This window comes from Lichenostomus cassidix, chromosome W (assembly GCF_008360975.1).
Source record: "Lichenostomus cassidix isolate B80296 chromosome W, HeHo_3.0, whole genome shotgun sequence".
NCBI classification, from domain to species: Eukaryota; Metazoa; Chordata; class Aves; order Passeriformes; family Meliphagidae; genus Lichenostomus; species Lichenostomus cassidix.
Window position 1 is genome coordinate 16949218 of NC_139510.1, and position 18622 is coordinate 16967839.

The window sequence follows — 18622 nt, forward strand, 5'->3', positions numbered from 1 at the left end:
GTGAGTGGAAGCCTGTGCATGGTGCTGTGAATTGGTGTCAGTGGGAGTGGCTGGATGGGGAGGGACCTGGGGAACCCCACTCCCTTAGTGTCCTTGCTGCTGAGCCTTGAGAAACTGTAAAAGCTTAAAGGATGTTGCACACAAGATGACAGACAGGACAAAGGGCAGGGTGTGAAGTAACAGACAGGCTAGAAGATGGGACAACAGGGGAGTAAGAAGCAATCATAAAGGAATGAAAACAAGAAAATCAATATTGCATACCACCAAATAGCCCCCTGGGAGTTAAATTGGCAAATTGGGAGAAGAACTCTACTATCAAGGAGTTAAATAAAATAAAAATGTTTCAATATTGTATGATAGAATGGACAAAGGAAGAAATAAGATCTGACCATGTTTCTTGGCCCGGGTATGGGTCCTCAGATGTTGGAAAGCACAGTTTTCCAGCAAAACTTGTGTTGGTTGAGCAGGCCTGAACAAAGCCTCAGCATAGTCAGGCCTCAGTAAAAATCCTAGCAAGCTGTCATGAGAAGCTAACACCTGGGAACCACAGCTGTGCTTCTGGGCTGTGAGAAGAATGTCATGGGAAAGGATAGGGAGTCAAGAGTGTTATGAGAAAGAATAAGGGAGTTGTCGCTGTTGAGCAGCTAGCAGAGTAATGAAGGCACCAGTTCTCAGTGGCAAGAAGGAATGACCTTTATTGTTTTGATTTCATCACATATATAGAGTTCTCAAAAGTCACCCAGATTGGTCAGTCAGAAGCCTTCCCCCAGGCCTGATTGGCCAGGCCTGCACTGCCCAAGTTCTGGGACACTGTTCCGACAACATCCAAACTTTATGTTTATTTACAAAACACAAGAAAACTTCTCATGAGAAAAACCTGTGCTAGCCACAGGGAGTCACCAGGAAGATCCCTGAATGTGTGAGAACAAACTGCAGATACGTGTGTCGCTATAATTAGAAACATCTGTAACAGTATATAAGTTTCTCGTTTGGTGAAATAAAATGGAGCTTGCTTTATGACTTATATTAAGTCATGTGTGAGTTCTCTCTCGCCGTTCGTCACTCAGAAAATTTGATTTCCAAGCCTTGAATACTTTTATAAATGAAAGAGAACCTTTTGACCCCAAAGAGGATAAATATGCAGCCTGCTGGGTTGGTAATGCAATAAAGATCACTAGTGCGAAGGTGTTTAAGTTATTAGAGGCTGATAAGGAGGAACAGGTTAGGGAGAGGGGGGAGAAAGTATGGGACCCCTTAGATGTGTTAACTCCCCTGTGGTCCCCTATCCCAGCAGGCCCAGTACTTCCAGTGGCCCCTATTCCCACTAGACCAGTTACTCCTACTGCCCCTCAGATTCCGGTGGGGTTACCCAATTACCCTGATCCAATTATTCCCTCCACCTCAAAAACAACCCGTTCCTTGGATGAACCACCTGGTTCATCTGGCCCTAGTTTCATGTATGAGGGACCTTACGCAAATTCTCGGGGAAAACTAGCTCTCAGGCAGGAAGGTGAAGGAGAAAAGAGGACTGGCTTGTTTCCATTGAGGGAGGTACCAATGGGGGGAGCCCAAGGAGGGATAGGTTTTGTTAATGCCCCACTAACATCTTCAGAGGTGAGAGCCTTTACAAAGGAAATAAAGGGTTATTAGAAGACCCAGTCAGAGTGGCAGAACAATTCGATCAGTTTTTAGGCCCAAATATCTATATGTGGGATGAGATGGACTCAATTACGAAAATTTGATTTTCCCCAGAAGAAAGACAAATGATTAGAGCAGCAGGAATAAGAATTTGGGAAAGGGAAAACCAGCAAGGCCCACCGCGAGAACATAAAATGCCCTTAACGGCCCCAAATTGGAATCCAAATGATGAGGTGGGTAGGAAGAGCATGAATGATTACAGGAATTTGTTTATAAAAGGAATAAGGGAGGCGGTACCTCGAGGAAATAACACTGCTAAAGCATTTGAGGGCCAGCAAAGGAAGGATGAAACACCAACACAGTGGCTGGAAAGATATTCAGAAATGGACCCCAATAGCCCGGCAGGACAGGTCTTACTGTGACATGAGCCTGGCCGGATATTAAAAGGAAACTGGAAAAGATGGAGGAGTGACAGGAAAGAGGGCTGAATGAGTTACTGAGGGAAGCTCAGAAAGTGTATGTGAGGAGAGATGAGGACCGGATGAAAGCTAAAGCTAAGATAATGGTAGCCGCAATGAGGGAAAATAACTCCTCTGAGGATTTAAGAAAGGATGAAAAAGAAAGAGGAGGGAGTAAGACCTCTATGCAGAACAGGCCAGAGAGACCAGTAAGGGGCACCTGTTTTTACTGTGGGAAGGAAGGACACAACAGAAACGACTGTCCACAGAGGAAAAAGGATTTGGAAGTATTCAAGGAGGTACAAACAGAAGGTATAGAGGATTAAACATGTCAGGGGCTCTACCTCTGGGGAATCAATACCATCTAGAGCCCTTGGTAAATCCATTAATAGGTCCCCAGGAGGCTGCATGGGGAGCCCCAGGAGGATCTGACCCATGACTGTTTATATGCATAGATGGAAACACCATGAAGGTAATAGAGAAAGGGAAATTACCATCCAACTGGTCTGCCCAATGCTGTGAGCTCTATGTTCTAAAGAGAGGTTTGGAATATCTGGTGCAAAAGAAAGGGACCATTTACGCTGATGCTTTTTGGAGTGGTACATACGTTTGGTAAGATCTGGGAGGAAAGGGGTTATTGAATACAAAAGGAAAAGGAGTGGTCCATGAACAGCTCATTTTGGATATATTGGAAGCTTTGAAGGGACCGGAGGAAATCGCAGTGGTATACGTAAGGGGACATCAAAGAGGGACATCCTTGGAAATACAGGGAAACAATCTGGCAGATATAGAGGCTAAGGAAGTAGCTGTAAATGGAAGTAAAAGGATCTTAATGGTTACTTTAAAATCCATAATATCCACCCAGGAAAATGGGTATTGGTAAAGGCTTGGAGAGAACAATCCTTAACTCCTCAATGGGAAGGTCCCTTCCAGGTGTTGCTGACTATGGAAGCTGCAATCTGAACCAAAGAAAAAGGGTGGACCCATGCAAACCGTGTTAAAGGACCTGTGGAGGAACCAAAGGAGTGGACAGTGACAAGCACTCCGGGAGATACAAAGTTAGCTCTGAAAAGGGGACTCAAGTAACTACCAGGACTGCTAACCCTTTATCAATTTTTTTTGGGCCTAGTAAAGTATAGTAAAGTGTTCTTTGAACTTGTAAGGACCTTTCTAGGAAATATCCTGCCTGTCCCCCCCACCCCCCCTACCCCATACTACACATACACTCACCTCTTAACAGCTCAAGTGATTGGATTCTTAACAAAATTGCATCAATTCAGATTGTGGTAAGGGTGAGAAAGCACTACATCTGTTAAAGGGACTGAGAATTAACTCAACAAGAAGGTGTGGAGGGCAAGACTGGGTTGGGTATAGCTTCTACAACAGTGAGTCAACTACTGTAGGCTGCAACCCTACAGGTATGGAAAGTGGAGAAGCATCCCATGCCGGACCTCTGCTAATGCTTTTGTGGCTATTAGTATACCCAATTGGAATATATACGAATTCCTGCCACAAATGCAACCAGTCCCTTTATTCGGAGATGACCCAGGGATTTCTCCTTAGAACACATACACAGACAATGAGTGCTTTGACCCACCTAAATTAGAGACTTGCACCAAAGACAGAAAGATCTATTGGATTGCTGAGAATCTGGGAATGGTTACACAACAGTTAAGAGGGGAGTGTCCAAAAGGGGAAGAGTGGGTATGTTTTGAACATAACCTTGGGGGAGGAATTATGGAGAGTGGGCAGTATTATCAGGACTTGGTAAGAGAAAAAGAAATGGTAAAAGCAAGGAGACCAACCACCCTCCCATTGGGTATGGAATACCTGAGACTCCCAGAGTTGTGTAAAAATCTGTTTGTGGACCTGGGAGACAGAATTAGCCAGGAACTCAACCTTACCAACTGTCAGGTTTGTGGGGGACCACTTATGGCAGAGATATGGCCATGGAGGCGAAACAGCTTGGGCCCAGTCAAACTCTTGTGGTGGAACCACACTATCCAAAGAAAAGGAAATCGAGCAGGAGTATGGACCTTGAGTGCACCTGTAATACGTGAAGGATGTCTCTGGCGTACTGGACAAAATTTTACTAATAATATTGGAGACACCTCAGGCAACTGGCACCTGGTAACTGATACTTGGTGGGTACCCAAGGAACCAGAAATGTTCCGGGTGTTGAGAAAAAGAGGAAGAAAGTGTATCAGGGATGACACAGAAAGACTTTATTTGAGTTATAAACCAGGTACAGATCCATATTCTGAGATTCCATAAATATCCAAATTTCGGAAAAACCTAAAGAAACAGGAAGAAAATTATTGGGAAGCACCTGACGGGATGTTTTGGATATGTGGAAAGAGGGCTTACCCAAAGTTACCCACCCGTTGGAAGGGAAGTTGCCCCCTAGGAATTATCCAACTGGGATTTTTCTTATTGCCAGAGAGAGATGGGAATGAATTGGGTGTGCCATTATATGATACACCACACAGAGATAAAAGAGAACTAATGGGGGGATCTCAGAAATGGAAAAATGATAAATGATCTCCAGAAAGGATAATAAGTACCTATGGACTGGCAACATGGGCACGGGATGGGAGTTGGGGATACAGGACTCCAATCTATATGTTGAACAGAATTATCAGACTCCAAGCAATTATAGAAATAATGAGACAGAAGTGGTCAATAGGTAACTAAAGTTAACTATTTAGAGACAGAATATGTGAATTCTAAAACCTAGAAAAACAGGATTCCCTTAATCTTATCAAGATAAGAGGGAAAAGAATCCTTTTGAAGCCAAGCACAGAAACTGCTGAATCATCCCATGAAGGACTATGCATGCTCCAGAGAGAAAGGTGAAAAGTGCATTGTGATGAAGAATACTAGGACCTTCATCCTGTGTGGTGCACATGCTAATGATATTAATGACTTCTGAGAAATGATTTGTATAACCACTCCTATCCTGAAGAATGTAATTAATATTCATGATTTTACCTATAACACTGTGTCTTTGGAGGTACCGAAGTGTGTGAGGAGTGAACTCCCCACACCCGGTGCACTGAATTAAAGCAAATACCCACTTCTCTGACTTGGTCTCCAAAGTGTCTCTGGGCTCGATTGGGGCGAATCAAATTGGCACCCCAGATGGGACCCTAACTCTGCTCGGCTGCCGGATCCAAAGGTAAGCAGACCTCCCAGTCGTGACCCTGAATTTTCAGGGGGAGCTCAGCTATCCTTTGGCTCATGGTGGGGGTAGACCAAGGACCATCTACACCAAATTAAGGTATTTGCTACTTTTAAAAAAACCCAGAAATGCCTGCAGGTCCAGGGTACTAGTCCCCGAGGGTGGGTTAAGACTGGGTCTCCCAAAATTAGTCCCGGGCAAGGGGTTGGACCCCTGGGGTTGGACCCTACTGTCAGGAAAGGTACCTTTAAGGGGTTGGACCCCACTGTACTACACCATCATTTTTGTTCTGTCTGTCGTTACTTTGTTACTGTGTGAGTGTGAATGAATGAGACGTGTCTCTGACACGAAGCGATAGTGGAGCTATATCTGCGTTTCCATTCTCTGGCTACAGAAACGGCGAGAGAAAAGCAAAGCGACTGGCAAAGGGTGAATAAGTATAAATCATATATAAACTGTTGGTTTGGAGTATCTGGAGGGGGACAGATTGTATTATTGGAGGGGAAAGGTTTTAGTTACTGAATTGAGAACACCCAGACTCCCTACACCATTCTAATATAGCTCCATTTGATTTTCCTTTTGAAATCCTGTGTTTAGTGTGGAAACTGGACTTTGTGTGCTTGTAAATGAAGGTATAGAATAAGGGGAGAAGTGGCAGAGAGTAGCGTGACTTTGTGGCTGGTTCCCCGGATCTGAGGGGTTTTGAGAGGAAAAGTCAGAGGAGATGTGCAGGAAAGTGTGCGTGGAAGGAAGAAGAGAGGGAGAATAGACAAAAGGAGGCAATGGGATCATCTGAAAGCAAGGAAATACCCCAAAAAAGTCCATTGGGATGTGTGTAAGCACATTGGAAACAACTAAGAGGGTTCTCTGGAGGTACTATGAAAAAGAGCACCCTAATTAAATATTGTAACCAGTGGTGGCCACTGTACAAATTAGATGATGGTGAAAAGTGGCCAGAAAATGGAACTTTAAACTATAACACCCTACTACAACTAATGTTATTTTTAAGGAGGGAAAACAAATGGGATGAGACCTCTTATGCGGATTGCTTTTCTACTTTAAGACATAAACCAGAATGGCAGAAACAATGTGGTATTAATTTAGCACCTCAGGACTTGATGGTCCTTGTATTGGAAAAAGAGGCAAAAGGGAAAAGCCGCATGATAAAATGCTGCTCTTCTTGCAGCATCGGACAGTGGTGTTTCAAGCTCAAAGCTGAGAGAGACCAGGATCCCTTAGAAACTCAGGAGTTGATGAACTGCAATGGTGACACCCTAACATCAGGGGCAACATCCCGCAGGTCCTCAACATCCCTGGAGGATAATGAGGATGAACGGACAAGTGAAGCGGGCTCAGGAATATCATCCAGAACTAGGAGCAAGGCCCTTGTAAAAGAGAAACTGATAGCACCGCTCAGACAAGTGGTAGGGCTAGACGGGGGAATAACAAAAGTTAAAACACCATTTACAGCTTTGGATTTAGATACCTGGAGGGAGGCAACCAGACTGTATAGAGAAGACCCTGAAAAGGTAGCAAAAAGGTTTGAATTAATTGTTAGAAATCAAGATATTGATTGGGAGGACATAGATTTCATGCTATCAGAATTAACTGAAACAGAAAAGGCAGCAGTAGTATCCACAGCAAGAACACATGTGCAGGGACAGAGAGCTACTGGAATATTACATGGGAATGTAGATAACATCTTTCCCACTTCAAATCTGCAGTGGGATGCGAACGATACGCAAATGTATCCATTTTTGGTTAGATACAGGAAATTAGTTCATTGGGGACTGTTAAATGTGATTCCTAAAACCGTTAATTGGTCCTTATTATTCAATATTCACCAGGAAATCACTGAGTCCCCAGGCTCATTTATAGAAAGACTGAGAAATAATATGAGAAAACACACTACACTGGACCCAGCCTCTGAAGCCGGGCAACAACAGTTAATATCTTTATTGATGGGTCAGTCAGCACCAGATATATGCAGAAAGTTGCAAAAGATTAAGGGACCAGATAGCCGAGACTTAGAGAAACTCTTAGCAGAAGCATGGGAAGTATATAAGAACAGAAAACAGGCCGTCATGGTAGCAGTGGCACAGGCTGAGGAGCCAAACACCCCCAGGGGCGGGAGAAGGCCCCCATCTAGGGGGCGAAGACGGCAACGCCTAGGCTGTAACCAGTGCCTGTCATGTGGGGAGTTCGGGCATTGGAAGCGGAATTGTCCTAACCGTGCCGCGATTGTGCAGACGCAATCATCAGCGCTGCCAGAACCAGTGACTGTAGTACAGCTGCATACAGAATGATGGGGACCGGCAGGTCCCTCCCTAGCAGACCCGCTGGTTAAAGTTAAGCTAGGGGAGCGGGAGGTGGAGTTTTTGGTGGATACCGGAGCCACATTCTCAGTCCTGAATTAAACTTTGAGTCCTATAAGCAGTGATCATGTCCAAGTTATTGGAGCCACGGGGAAAACTGAAAATGCCTACTTTTTGAGACCTTTAAAACGTACATTAAGCAAGAAGATGGGAATACACCAATTTTTATACCTTCCAAATTCACCAAAACCCCTATTAGGCATAGATCTATGTCCTAGGTTGCAATATTGATGTAGTTAAGTATTCTATTACCACCAGCTGTGGGCCATTAGCTGCTATCACCCACTCCGGATGACAGGCAATGGGCCATCCGTTAGCTATTATCACTTGCTAATGACCCACCCCGCATGACAGGCAATGGGCCATCAGGGACCCACCGTGTGACTCATGGATTTATCTCATCCCATTGTGGGATGCTCTGCCCAGGAGGGAGGAGCCAGGTGTTCCCACCTGGATATAACCTGGCCTTGGAACTGCCTGAGGTAGCCCTGTCTACTGGGTTCCCAGAGGACCAGAGCTACCACTGGATCTTCAGCTGGAGACTAGACCTTCACAGGATCACCACTTCAACTAGACTACTTCAGTTGGACTGCCACTACCACCCTAACAGGGTGTTAGGTTGTATCTGATTTTGTCAGTGCTTTTCCTTATATTATTTCACTTATTTTTAATTTCAATCTTGACTTGTAATCTCCTACTGGTTTGTTTTCAAACCAATACATATTTTGGCGCCCAACGTGGGGCACGACCTGGGGAAACTCAGAAATCCTATCACCACGATGCTCAGCTTATCTATATAGGTGCTTTATCTCGCTCTCTATATCTTTCCTCAAATGGGAAACTATCTGCCCGTCGTATTGCTCTTGTTACGATCAGGGCATGGAATGAAAATTGCTCTATTGGTTTATTATGCCTATTGCATAGTAACCTGTGAGGCGATGAACACCATTCGGTATATTTACTCGACTTTGTCTGCCTGGCCTAACCTGAGCTGCTCCATCTGGGACCTCCTCAGCAATCGCACCCACCCTCTGGGGCTAGGAGGAGAGAGCGGTTTCTTCCAGCATTTCAGGACGGGCACAGCCGTCTTTGACAATATTGAGTTCTCTCTGGATGCTAAAGATGGCATAATCTTCCTGTTAGTTCTGTTTTCTTTTTTCTCTGCGACCAGCACCGTGTACCTCATGCTGAAGAACAGAACAATACTTTGTCTTCTTGAGGAGGAGAAACTAAGCAAATCAGGAGGCAAGAGGAAAAGAACCAAAGGAGCAGTCGACGTCTCAACACAGACCATCACCAAATCAGAACAGTTGAAGCCGGTAGCAGTTGCCTCCGTCCAGAAAAAGAAATCCAAGAGCAAGTCAGTCCGCATAGCGACTGACGAGGATGCGGCAGGACCATCTCACCCAGCAGAAGAGACAGAGCCGGAGATCATCACTCGCTCTCTATCCCTGGGGGAGCTGCGTGACCTACGGAGGGAATTCACCCGGCAGGCAAATGAGTCCATCTTGACCTGGCTGCTCCGTATCTGGGACGCCGCAGCTAATGACACTATTCTGGATGGAAGTGAGGCCAGACAACTGGGATCCCTGTCCCAGGATGTGGTCATTGACCAGGGGATTGGGAAAACCCAGGAAACTCTCAGCCTCTGGCGGCGATTGCTGCTGAGTGTACGGGACAGATACCTGTGCAAAGAAGACCTCCAGATGCACCAAAGAAAATGGAACACAATAGAACAAGGTATCCGATGCCTGAGGGAATTGGCCGTGCTAGAGATCATTTTCTCAGACAACGAGAGATTCCCCAAGAGCCCAGATAATGTCCAGTGCACTTCACAAATGTGGCTAAGATTCGCACGGCTCGGACCAGAGATTTACTCTCGTTACCTGGCAACATTGCAGTGGAGGGAAGGCGAAGACCAGGTGGGCGTGTTAGCAAACAAACTGAGAATTTACGAGGACACTGTCACCGCCCCACTACGCACCCAGGTCTCATCGGTAGAAACAAACCTGGCCGAGCAAGTCCGGAGATTGATTGAAGAGAGCCATCAGAAACTAAGGAAAGAGCTCACAGAAAGATTTTTCCATGCCACACCAAAACCAACCCGAGTCTCTGCCATCAGGAGCAGACATACTCCAGTCAGGGAAAGAAAACAAACTCCACGACGTGACCTCTGGTTTTTCCTTCAAGAGCATGGGGAAGACATGAGGAAGTGGGATAGGAAACCCACCTCCACCTTAGCAGCCCGGGTATGTGATTTGAAAACAGAAACATCCACCTCAAGAAGCTCATCTAGGTACAACACTGCCCCAGTCTCTTGTGGACAGAACCCCCGACAGAATGGAAATGATAATATGACTGATCCTCTTGAAGGAACCTCAGGAACACATTTACAGGAGAAGAACATCGTGCACCAAAAACAGGATTAGAGGACCCCTGCCTCTAGCCAGGTAGAGGAAAGGGATAACCGGATCTATTGGACTGTGTGGATCCGATGGCCTGGCACGTCTGACCCACAAAGATACACGGCTTTGGTTGACACTGGCGCTCAGTGCACCCTGATGCCATCCAGGTATGTGGGGACCGAATCCATTTCTATTTCTGGGGTGACAGGAGGATCCCAGCAGCTGACTGTACTGGAAGCTGAAGTGAGTTTAACTGGGAATGAGTGGCAAAAACACCCCATTGTGACTGGTCCAGACGCCCCATGCATCCTCGGCATAGATTATCTCAGGAGTGGATATTTCAAGGACCCGAAGGGACATCACTGGGCTTTTGGGATAGCAGCCGTAGAGACAGAAGACATAAGACAACTGAATAGCCTGCCTGGTCTCTCAGATAACCCGTCTGCTGTAGGACTACTGAGAATTGAAGAACAGCGGGTACCAATTGCTACAGCAACAGTGCATTGCCGGCAATACCGCACTGACAGAGACTCTGTGGCCCCCATCCATAAGATGATTCGGGATCTGGAGAGCCAAGGGGTGGTCAGCAAGGCTCACTCACCCTTTAACAGCCCTATATGGCCGGTGCGTAAGTCCAGTGAAGAATGGAGACTGACAGTGGATTACCGTGGCCTGAATGAAGTCACACCACCACTGAGTGCTGCTGTACCGGACATGTTGGAACTTCAGTATGAGCTGGAATCCAAGGCAGCAAAGTGGTATGCGACCATTGATATTGCCAATGCCTTTTCCTCCATTCCTCTGGCAGCAGAGTGCAGGCCTCACTTTGCTTTCACCTGGAGAGGTGTGCAGTACACATGGAACCGACTGCCCCAGGGGTGGAAGCACAGTCCCACCATCTGCCATGGACTGATCCAGGCTGCACTGGAAAAGGGTGAGGCTCCAGAACATCTGCAGTATATTGATGACATCATTGTGTGTGGGGACACAGCAACGGAAGTATTTGGGAAAGGAGAGAAAATCATCAGAATTCTCCTGGAAGCCGGTTTCGCCATCAAGAAGAGCAAAGTCAAGAGACCTGCCCGAGAGATCCAGTTCCTGGGAGTAAAGTGGCAAGACGGACGGCGTCAGATTCCTTCTGAGGTCATCAATAAGATCATTGCGATGTCTCCACCAACCAACAAGAAGGAGACGCAAGCTTTCCTAGGCGCCATAGGCTTTTGGAGAATGCACATCCCTGAGTACAGCCAGATCGTGAGTCCTCTCTACCTCATAACCCGCAAGAAGAACGATTTCCACTGGGGCCCTGAACAGCAGCAAGCCTTCACCCAGATCAAACAGGAGATCGCTCTTGCGGTAGCCCTTGGACCAGTCAGGACAGGACCAGAGGTAAAGAATGTGCTTTACTCTGCAGCCGGGAGCCATGGTCTGTCCTGGAGCCTTTGGCAGAAGGTGCCTGGTGAGACCCGAGGCCGACCACTGGGATTCTGGAGTCGAAGTTACAGAGGGTCTGAAGTCAACTACACTCCCACCGAGAAAGAAATCTTGGCAGCTTACGAAGGAGTCCAAGCCGCCTCAGAGGTGATCGGCACAGAAACACAACTTCTCCTTGCACCTCGACTGCCAGTGCTGGGGTGGATGTTCAAGGGAAGGGTTCCCTCTACCCACCATGCCACTGATGCCACGTGGAGCAAATGGATTGCCCTCATCACACAGCGCGCCCGTATTGGAAACCCGAATCGCCCTGGGATTCTGGAAATCATAACAAACTGGCCTGAAGGTGAGACTTTTAAATTATCTTCAGAAGAAGCAGAGGAGCAAGTAGCACGTGCCGAGGAAGCACCCCCGTATAACGAGCTGCCGGAGAGTGAAAGACGCTATGCCCTCTTCACCGATGGTTCCTGCCGAATTGTAGGTACAGATCGGAAATGGAAAGCTGCAGTATGGAGTCCCACACGACAAGCTGTACAGGCAACCGAGGGACAAGGTGGATCGAGTCAGGTTGCAGAGCTTAAAGCCATCCAGCTGGCTTTGGATATTGCTGAACGAGAGAAATGGCCAAGGCTCTATCTCTACACCGACTCCTGGATGGTAGCCAATGCACTGTGGGGATGGTTAGATCGCTGGAGAAAGGCCAACTGGCAGCGCAGAGGAAAACCCATCTGGGCCGCTGAGATTTGGCAGGACATTGCCGCCCGGGCAGAAAAGCTGACCGTGAAAGTTCGACACGTGGATGCACATGTACCTAAGAGTCGGGCTAATGAAGAGCATCGTAACAACGAGCAGGTGGACCGAGCTGCCAAGGTGAAAGTGTCACAGGTGGATCTGGACTGGCAGCACAAAGGAGAATTATTTCTAGCTCGTTGGGCCCATGATGCCTCTGGTCATCAAGGAAGAGATGCGACATACAGGTGGGCTCGTGACCGAGGGGTGGACTTGACCATGGACAACATCTCACAGGTCATCCACAGCTGTGAGACTTGCGCTGCAATCAAACAGGCCAAGCGGGTGAAGCCTCTGTGGTATGGTGGACGATGGTCAAAGTACAGGTATGGGGAAGTATGGCAAGTTGACTACATCACCCTTCCCCAAACCCGCCAAGGAAAGCGCTACGTGCTGACCATGGTGGAAGCAACCACAGGATGGTTAGAGACCTACCCTGTGCCTCATGCTACTGCCCGGAACACCATCTTGGGTCTGGAAAAGCAAGTCCTGTGGAGACATGGTACCCCTGAGAGAATTGAGTCTGACAATGGAACCCATTTCAAGAATGGCCTCATAAGCACCTGGGCTAGAGAGCACGGAATTGAATGGATATACCACATCCCCTATCATGCACCAGCTGCTGGGAAAGTTGAACGATGCAACGGACTACTTAAGACAACTTTGAAGGCACTTGGCGGGGGAACCTTCAAAAATTGGGAACTGAACTTAGCAAAGGCCACCTGGATGGTTAACACAAGGGGTTCTATCAATCGAGCTGGTCCTGCCGAGTCCGAACCTTTGCACACAGTGGATGGAGATAAAGTCCCTGTGGTACATGTAAGAGGTTTTTTAGGAAAGACTGTTTGGATTAGTCCCACCTCAGGCAAAGGCAAGCCCATCCGTGGAGTGGTTTTTGCCCAAGGACCTGGTTATACTTGGTGGGTGATGCAGGCAGATGGGGAAACCCGTTGTGTCCCACAAGGAGACCTTATCTTAAGTGAGAACTGTGTAGATGGTAATAGAATAAGGGGTGGATAATGTCCTAGGTTGCAATATTGATGTAGTTAAGTATTCTATTACCACCAGCTGTGGGCCATTAGCTGCTATCACCCACCCCGGATGACAGGCAATGGGCCATCCGTTAGCTATTATCACTTGCTAATGACCCACCCCGCATGACAGGCAATGGGCCATCAGGGACCCACCGTGTGACTCATGGACTTATCTCATCCCATGGTGAGATGCTCTGCCCAGGAGGGAGGAACCAGGTGTTCCCACCTGGATATAACCTGGCCTTGGAACTGCCTGAGCTAGCCCTGTCTACTGGGTTCCCAGAGGACCAGAGCTACCACTGGATCTTCAGCTGGAGACTAGACCTTCACAGGATCACCACTTCAACTGTACTACTTCAGTTGGACTGCTACTACCACCCTAACAGGGTGTTAGGTTGTATCTGACTTTGTCAGTGCTTTTCCTTGTATTATTTCACTTATTTTTAATTTCAGTCTTGACTTGTGATCTCCCACTGGTTTGTTTTCAAACCAAGACAATCTACTAACCTGGTTAGAAGCAAAAATAGAATTCACAGAACAAGGAATGAGACTACAGGTTCCTGAGGAAAAATTAATTATGGATTTAAGCCTAACAAATATCCCTGAAAAAGAAGAAATACCCATAGATAGTGAAATAACAGATCAAGCGATCCCCTTGGTATGGGATGTCAAGATTCCAGGAAGATCAAAACAGGCTTCCCCAGTGGTTATTGAACTGCTGGAAGGAGTGCAGCCTGTATCAGTAAAACAATATCCACTAAGGCATGAAGCACGGGTAGGAATAGAACCAATAATTGGTAAATTTATTGATCAGGGGTTGTTGAGAGAATGTACGTCTGGCTACCATACCCCAATTCTACCAGTGCAAAAGCCAAACGGAAGTTACAGATTAGTTCAGGACCTGAGGGCAATAAATGCAATAATAAAAACACTACATCCTGTAGTGTCTAACCCTTATACCTTGTGTACAAAATTACAAAGTGATTGGGTGTGGTTTTCAGTTTTAGATTTAAAGGATACTTTCTTTTCTCTGCCATTAGCTGAAAGCAGTCAGGACATTTTTGCCTTTGAATGGAAAAACCCCAAAACAGGGAGAAAAAGCCAACTTACATGGACTGTATTGCCACAAGGATTCAAAAATAGCCCCACCATATTTGGAGATCAATTAGCTAAAGAACTGCAAGGCTGGACACTGCCCCTTGGGGAAGGTACACTTCTGCAGTATGTTGATGACCTACTAATAGCAACAAGGACTCGTGAAGACTGCAAGAATTGGACTGTAAGTCTTTTAAATTTTCTGGGACTAAGTGGATATAGGGTCTCTCCTGAGAAGGCTCCGTTGGTCCTCCATTAAGTTACATATCTAGGATATGAATTGGCAGGAGGAGAGAGAGCCTTGGGAAACAACAGGAAGGAGGCAATCTGTCAAATGCCCTGGCCAACTACAATCAAAGAACTGAAAACTTTTCTGGGCACGACAGGATGGTGTAGGTTGTAGATCCCTCGTTATGGGTTGCTTGTGAAACCCCTGTACCTACTCCTAAAGGAAACCAAGGGGACCTACCTATGCTGGACACCAGAGACTAATAATGCATTTGTAACTCTGAAACGTGAGCTAATGCAAGCCCCAGCATTGGGTATACCAGATATCACTAAACCTTTTCTGTTGTTCTCACATGAGAGGCAAGGACTGGCGTTGGGACTTTTGGCACAGAAGCTGGGACCCTACAAAAGGCCAGTGACTTATTTCTCCAAGCAATTGGATGTGGTCAGCCGAGGATGGCCCGCCTGCCTGCGTGCAGTGGCAGCTGTGATCCTGAACATAGAAGAAGCCTGCAAGTTCACAACAGGCCAGAAGATAACTGTTTTTGTCTCTCATACAGTGTCAGCAGTGCTCACACAGAAAGGAAATCACTGGTTAACCCCATCTCGCTTTCTCAAATATCAAGCTGTCCTAGCAGAATCAGAGGATGTGAGTATTCAGGTAACCAACATAAATCCAGCAGCTTACCTCCAGGGCAGAGCTACCCAAGAACCTGTACAACATGACTGCATTGAAACCATGGAGGCAGTTTACTCCAGCCGCCCAGAACCTGAAGGACTCTCCGCTGGAAGATGCAAAAAACTGGTTCACTGATGGAAGCAGTTATGTCAGAGATGGTAAGCACCTTGCTGGGTTTGCAGTTACAACCACAGATGCTGTCATTGGAGCAAAACCATTGCTGTGGCTAGCACAGGTTTTTCCCATGAGAATTTTTCTTGTGTTTTATAAATAAAGATAAAGTTTGGATGTTGTTGGAACAGTGTCCCAGAACTTGGACAGTGCAGGCCTGGCCAATCAGGCCTGGGGGAAGGCTTCTGACTGACCAATCTGGGTGACTTTTGAGAACTCTATATATGTGATGAAATCAAAACAATAAAGGTCATTCCGTCTTGCCACTGAGAACTGGTGCCTTCATTACTCTGCTAGCTGCTCAACAGCGACACATTGCCTGTGGGGACATCTGCTCAAAAGGCTGAGATAATAGCTCTAACTTGAGCCTTGGCACTAGCCGAAGGAAAGCCTGTCAACATTTGGACTGATTTAAGGTATGCTTTTGGGGTAGTACACGCTCACGGGGCTATCTGGAAGGAGAGGGGTTTATTAACCTCACAGAAGAAAGAAGTCAAGCATGCTACTGAAATCTTACAATTGCTAGAAGCAGTGTTGAAACCTTCAAAAGTGGCTATAATGCATTGTAAAGGGCACTCCCAGGGGAACACCATCCCTGAACTGGGAAATGCTATGGCAGACAAAACAGCAAAGGCAGTGGCTGGTGCAGTTCAAATACAAGCCCTAGCTCTAATCCCTTCTAGCATCCTTATGGGTGAGAAACCCCCACCATATGACACTGATTATTTGAATTGGATACAAAAAGAGAAAGGACAAATAGGAGCAGATGGGTGGGCTAGAATAAAGGATCTCCTGGTCATACCCAGAAAACTGTTAAAGTTATTTATCCAAAGCGAACATTCCAAAACACATTGGGGTGTTGCTGTTGAGCCGCTAGCAGAGAAAGAAGACCCGGATTCTCAGTGTGGCATAAAAGAGAGCTTTTATTATTTAATTCCAACTTATATAGATTTTTCAGAGGTCACTCAGATTGGTCAGTCAGAAACCTCCCCCTAGGCCTGATTGGCCAGGCCTGAACTGTCCAAATCTCGAGACACTGTTTTTAATAACATCCAAACTTTATCTTTGTTTATAAAACACAGGAAAAAATTCTCATGGGAAAGACCTGTGCTAGCCACATTGGGGAGTTGATGCCTTACATAACCATTTAAAGAGCAAAGTCATAGCATCAAAATTAAAGGAGACAATCAAGGACATAACTTCCACTTGTGAAATCTGTCTTACAAACAACCCTAATACCACTGTTAGGCGAAACACTGGAACAATCCTCAAAGAAGCCTTACCAGGGGACATGTGGCAAATTGACTTTTCTGAATTACCTAGAAAGGGGAGATACAAGTAGCTTTTAGTCCTCACAGACACTTTCTCAGGTTGGCCGGAAGCCTTCCCTTGTAGAACAAATAAAGCTAGAGAAGTTGTTAAAGCCTTAGTACAAGAAATAATTCCACGATTTGGGGTACCCAGGGAAATTAATTCTGATAGGGGATCACACTTTATAGCTCAGGTGGTTCAGGGAGTAAGTAATCTACTAGGCATACGCTGGCAACTACATACACCATACAGGCCACAAGCAAATGGACAAGTAGAAAAGATGAATCACTTAATAAAGTAACAATTAGCCAAAATTTGTCAAGAAACCAACTTATATTGGTATCAGGCTCTGCCCATGGCTTTGCTAAGAATTAGGGTAAAACCACGGCTCAAGGAAAAACTGAGTCCCTTTGAAATTTTGTATGGAAGGCCCTATGGAACAAATGTGATTCACAATGACAGTGTGGCTCTGGTAGGGCAAAGCTATCTAATAGATTATGTAAAGCATTTAGGTCAAAAATTACAATCAATACGCACTACTGTTGTTAATTGTAAACCCCCACCACCTGATAAACCTTTTCATAGTGTGAATCCCGGGAATTGGGTTTATGTTAAGTCTCTTTCAGGAAATCCACTCCAGGAAAAGTGAGAAGGACCTTATCAAACGTTGCTGGTGACTCATACAGCAATTAAAGTACAGGGAAAATCGACTTGGATCCATTATACCAGGACCAAACTTGCACCAAGACCAGAGTGGGAGACAAGAAGAACAGATCCTCTGTGCCTTCAAATACAAAAAATCAATACAACATGATCTGGACCATGCTAGTGACACTGGTAATTGGGGCAGGTGCATGGGACCAAAATGCATACCTTTGATTAATGGACAGTTATAAATACAAGCTGCTGCAGTTACAAAATACGAACATTGCATCAGATCACTTTAGATGACACTTCTTGGGGTTTTAAAGAGGTATGGGACAAACTTACAGCATAGTTAAACAATTGTTTGTAATAGTTATTTGTATAATGGCATTGTTACTTACTGTTTGTATTAGTAGTTATTGTTGTATGATATTATGTACTTGGAATCACGATGCTTAGGCTCAATGGCAAAAGTACAAACTTAGATATAAAATAGAGAAAGGTACTTACTTTCATGACATACAAGATTTGTAAAGAATTACAAATTACAAAAAGAAAAGGGGGGATTGGGAAAGGAGTGGTTAAATAGATAACCCAAATCTATTTACACTTCAACCATCCTTATTTCTTTGATCTTTTGCCCCTTCCACCAGCATGGCGCCCATCCAGGGCTGAAGGCTGATAACAGTTCTGGCCTTGTGGATTCCCTTGATCTTATCAAGATAAAAGGGGGCAAAAGGAATCCTTTTGAAATTGAGCACAAAAAATTGCTAATAATATTAATGACTTATGAGAAGTAATTTGTATAACCACTCCTATCCTGGGAAATGTAATGAATATTCATGAATTTTACCTATAACACTGTGTCTTTGGAGGTACTGAGGTGTGTGTGTTTGGTGGAAAGAATTCCCCCACATCCGGTGCACCGAATAAAGCAAATACCCACTTCTCTGACTTGGTCTCTGAAGTGTCTCTGGGCTCGATTTGGGCGAATCAGAGCCCATCTTAAAGGCAAACCGGTGGGATAACCTGATGGAGTTGGAATGGTGGAAAAAGCTGGGATTTTTCTTTCTGTGTGCCATGGTCAGTTTAATGTCCCTCCCTTGCTTAATCCCCTGTCTAATCCGGCTGATTACTAGCCTGGTTAGAGGCATGTCAACTCTACCAGAAGAAAAAAGG

The 18622-nt window shown here is 45.7% G+C and overlaps 1 protein-coding gene and 1 long non-coding RNA gene across 8 annotated transcripts in view; one reads left to right on the forward strand and one right to left on the reverse strand.

Annotated features, from left to right (window-relative positions):
• LOC146425602 (uncharacterized) overlaps positions 1–1509 on the forward strand; it is a 143000-nt gene extending 141491 nt beyond the window's left edge. Inside the window, exon 3 of the long non-coding RNA XR_014846602.1 lies at positions 1295–1509. This is a non-coding gene — a long non-coding RNA (uncharacterized LOC146425602). The remainder of the gene's footprint in view (positions 1–1294) is intronic.
• Positions 1–18622, reverse strand: part of LOC146425606 (protein ARK2N) — a 139691-nt gene that overhangs the window by 34844 nt on the left and 86225 nt on the right. The gene's annotated exons all lie outside the window — the stretch shown is intronic.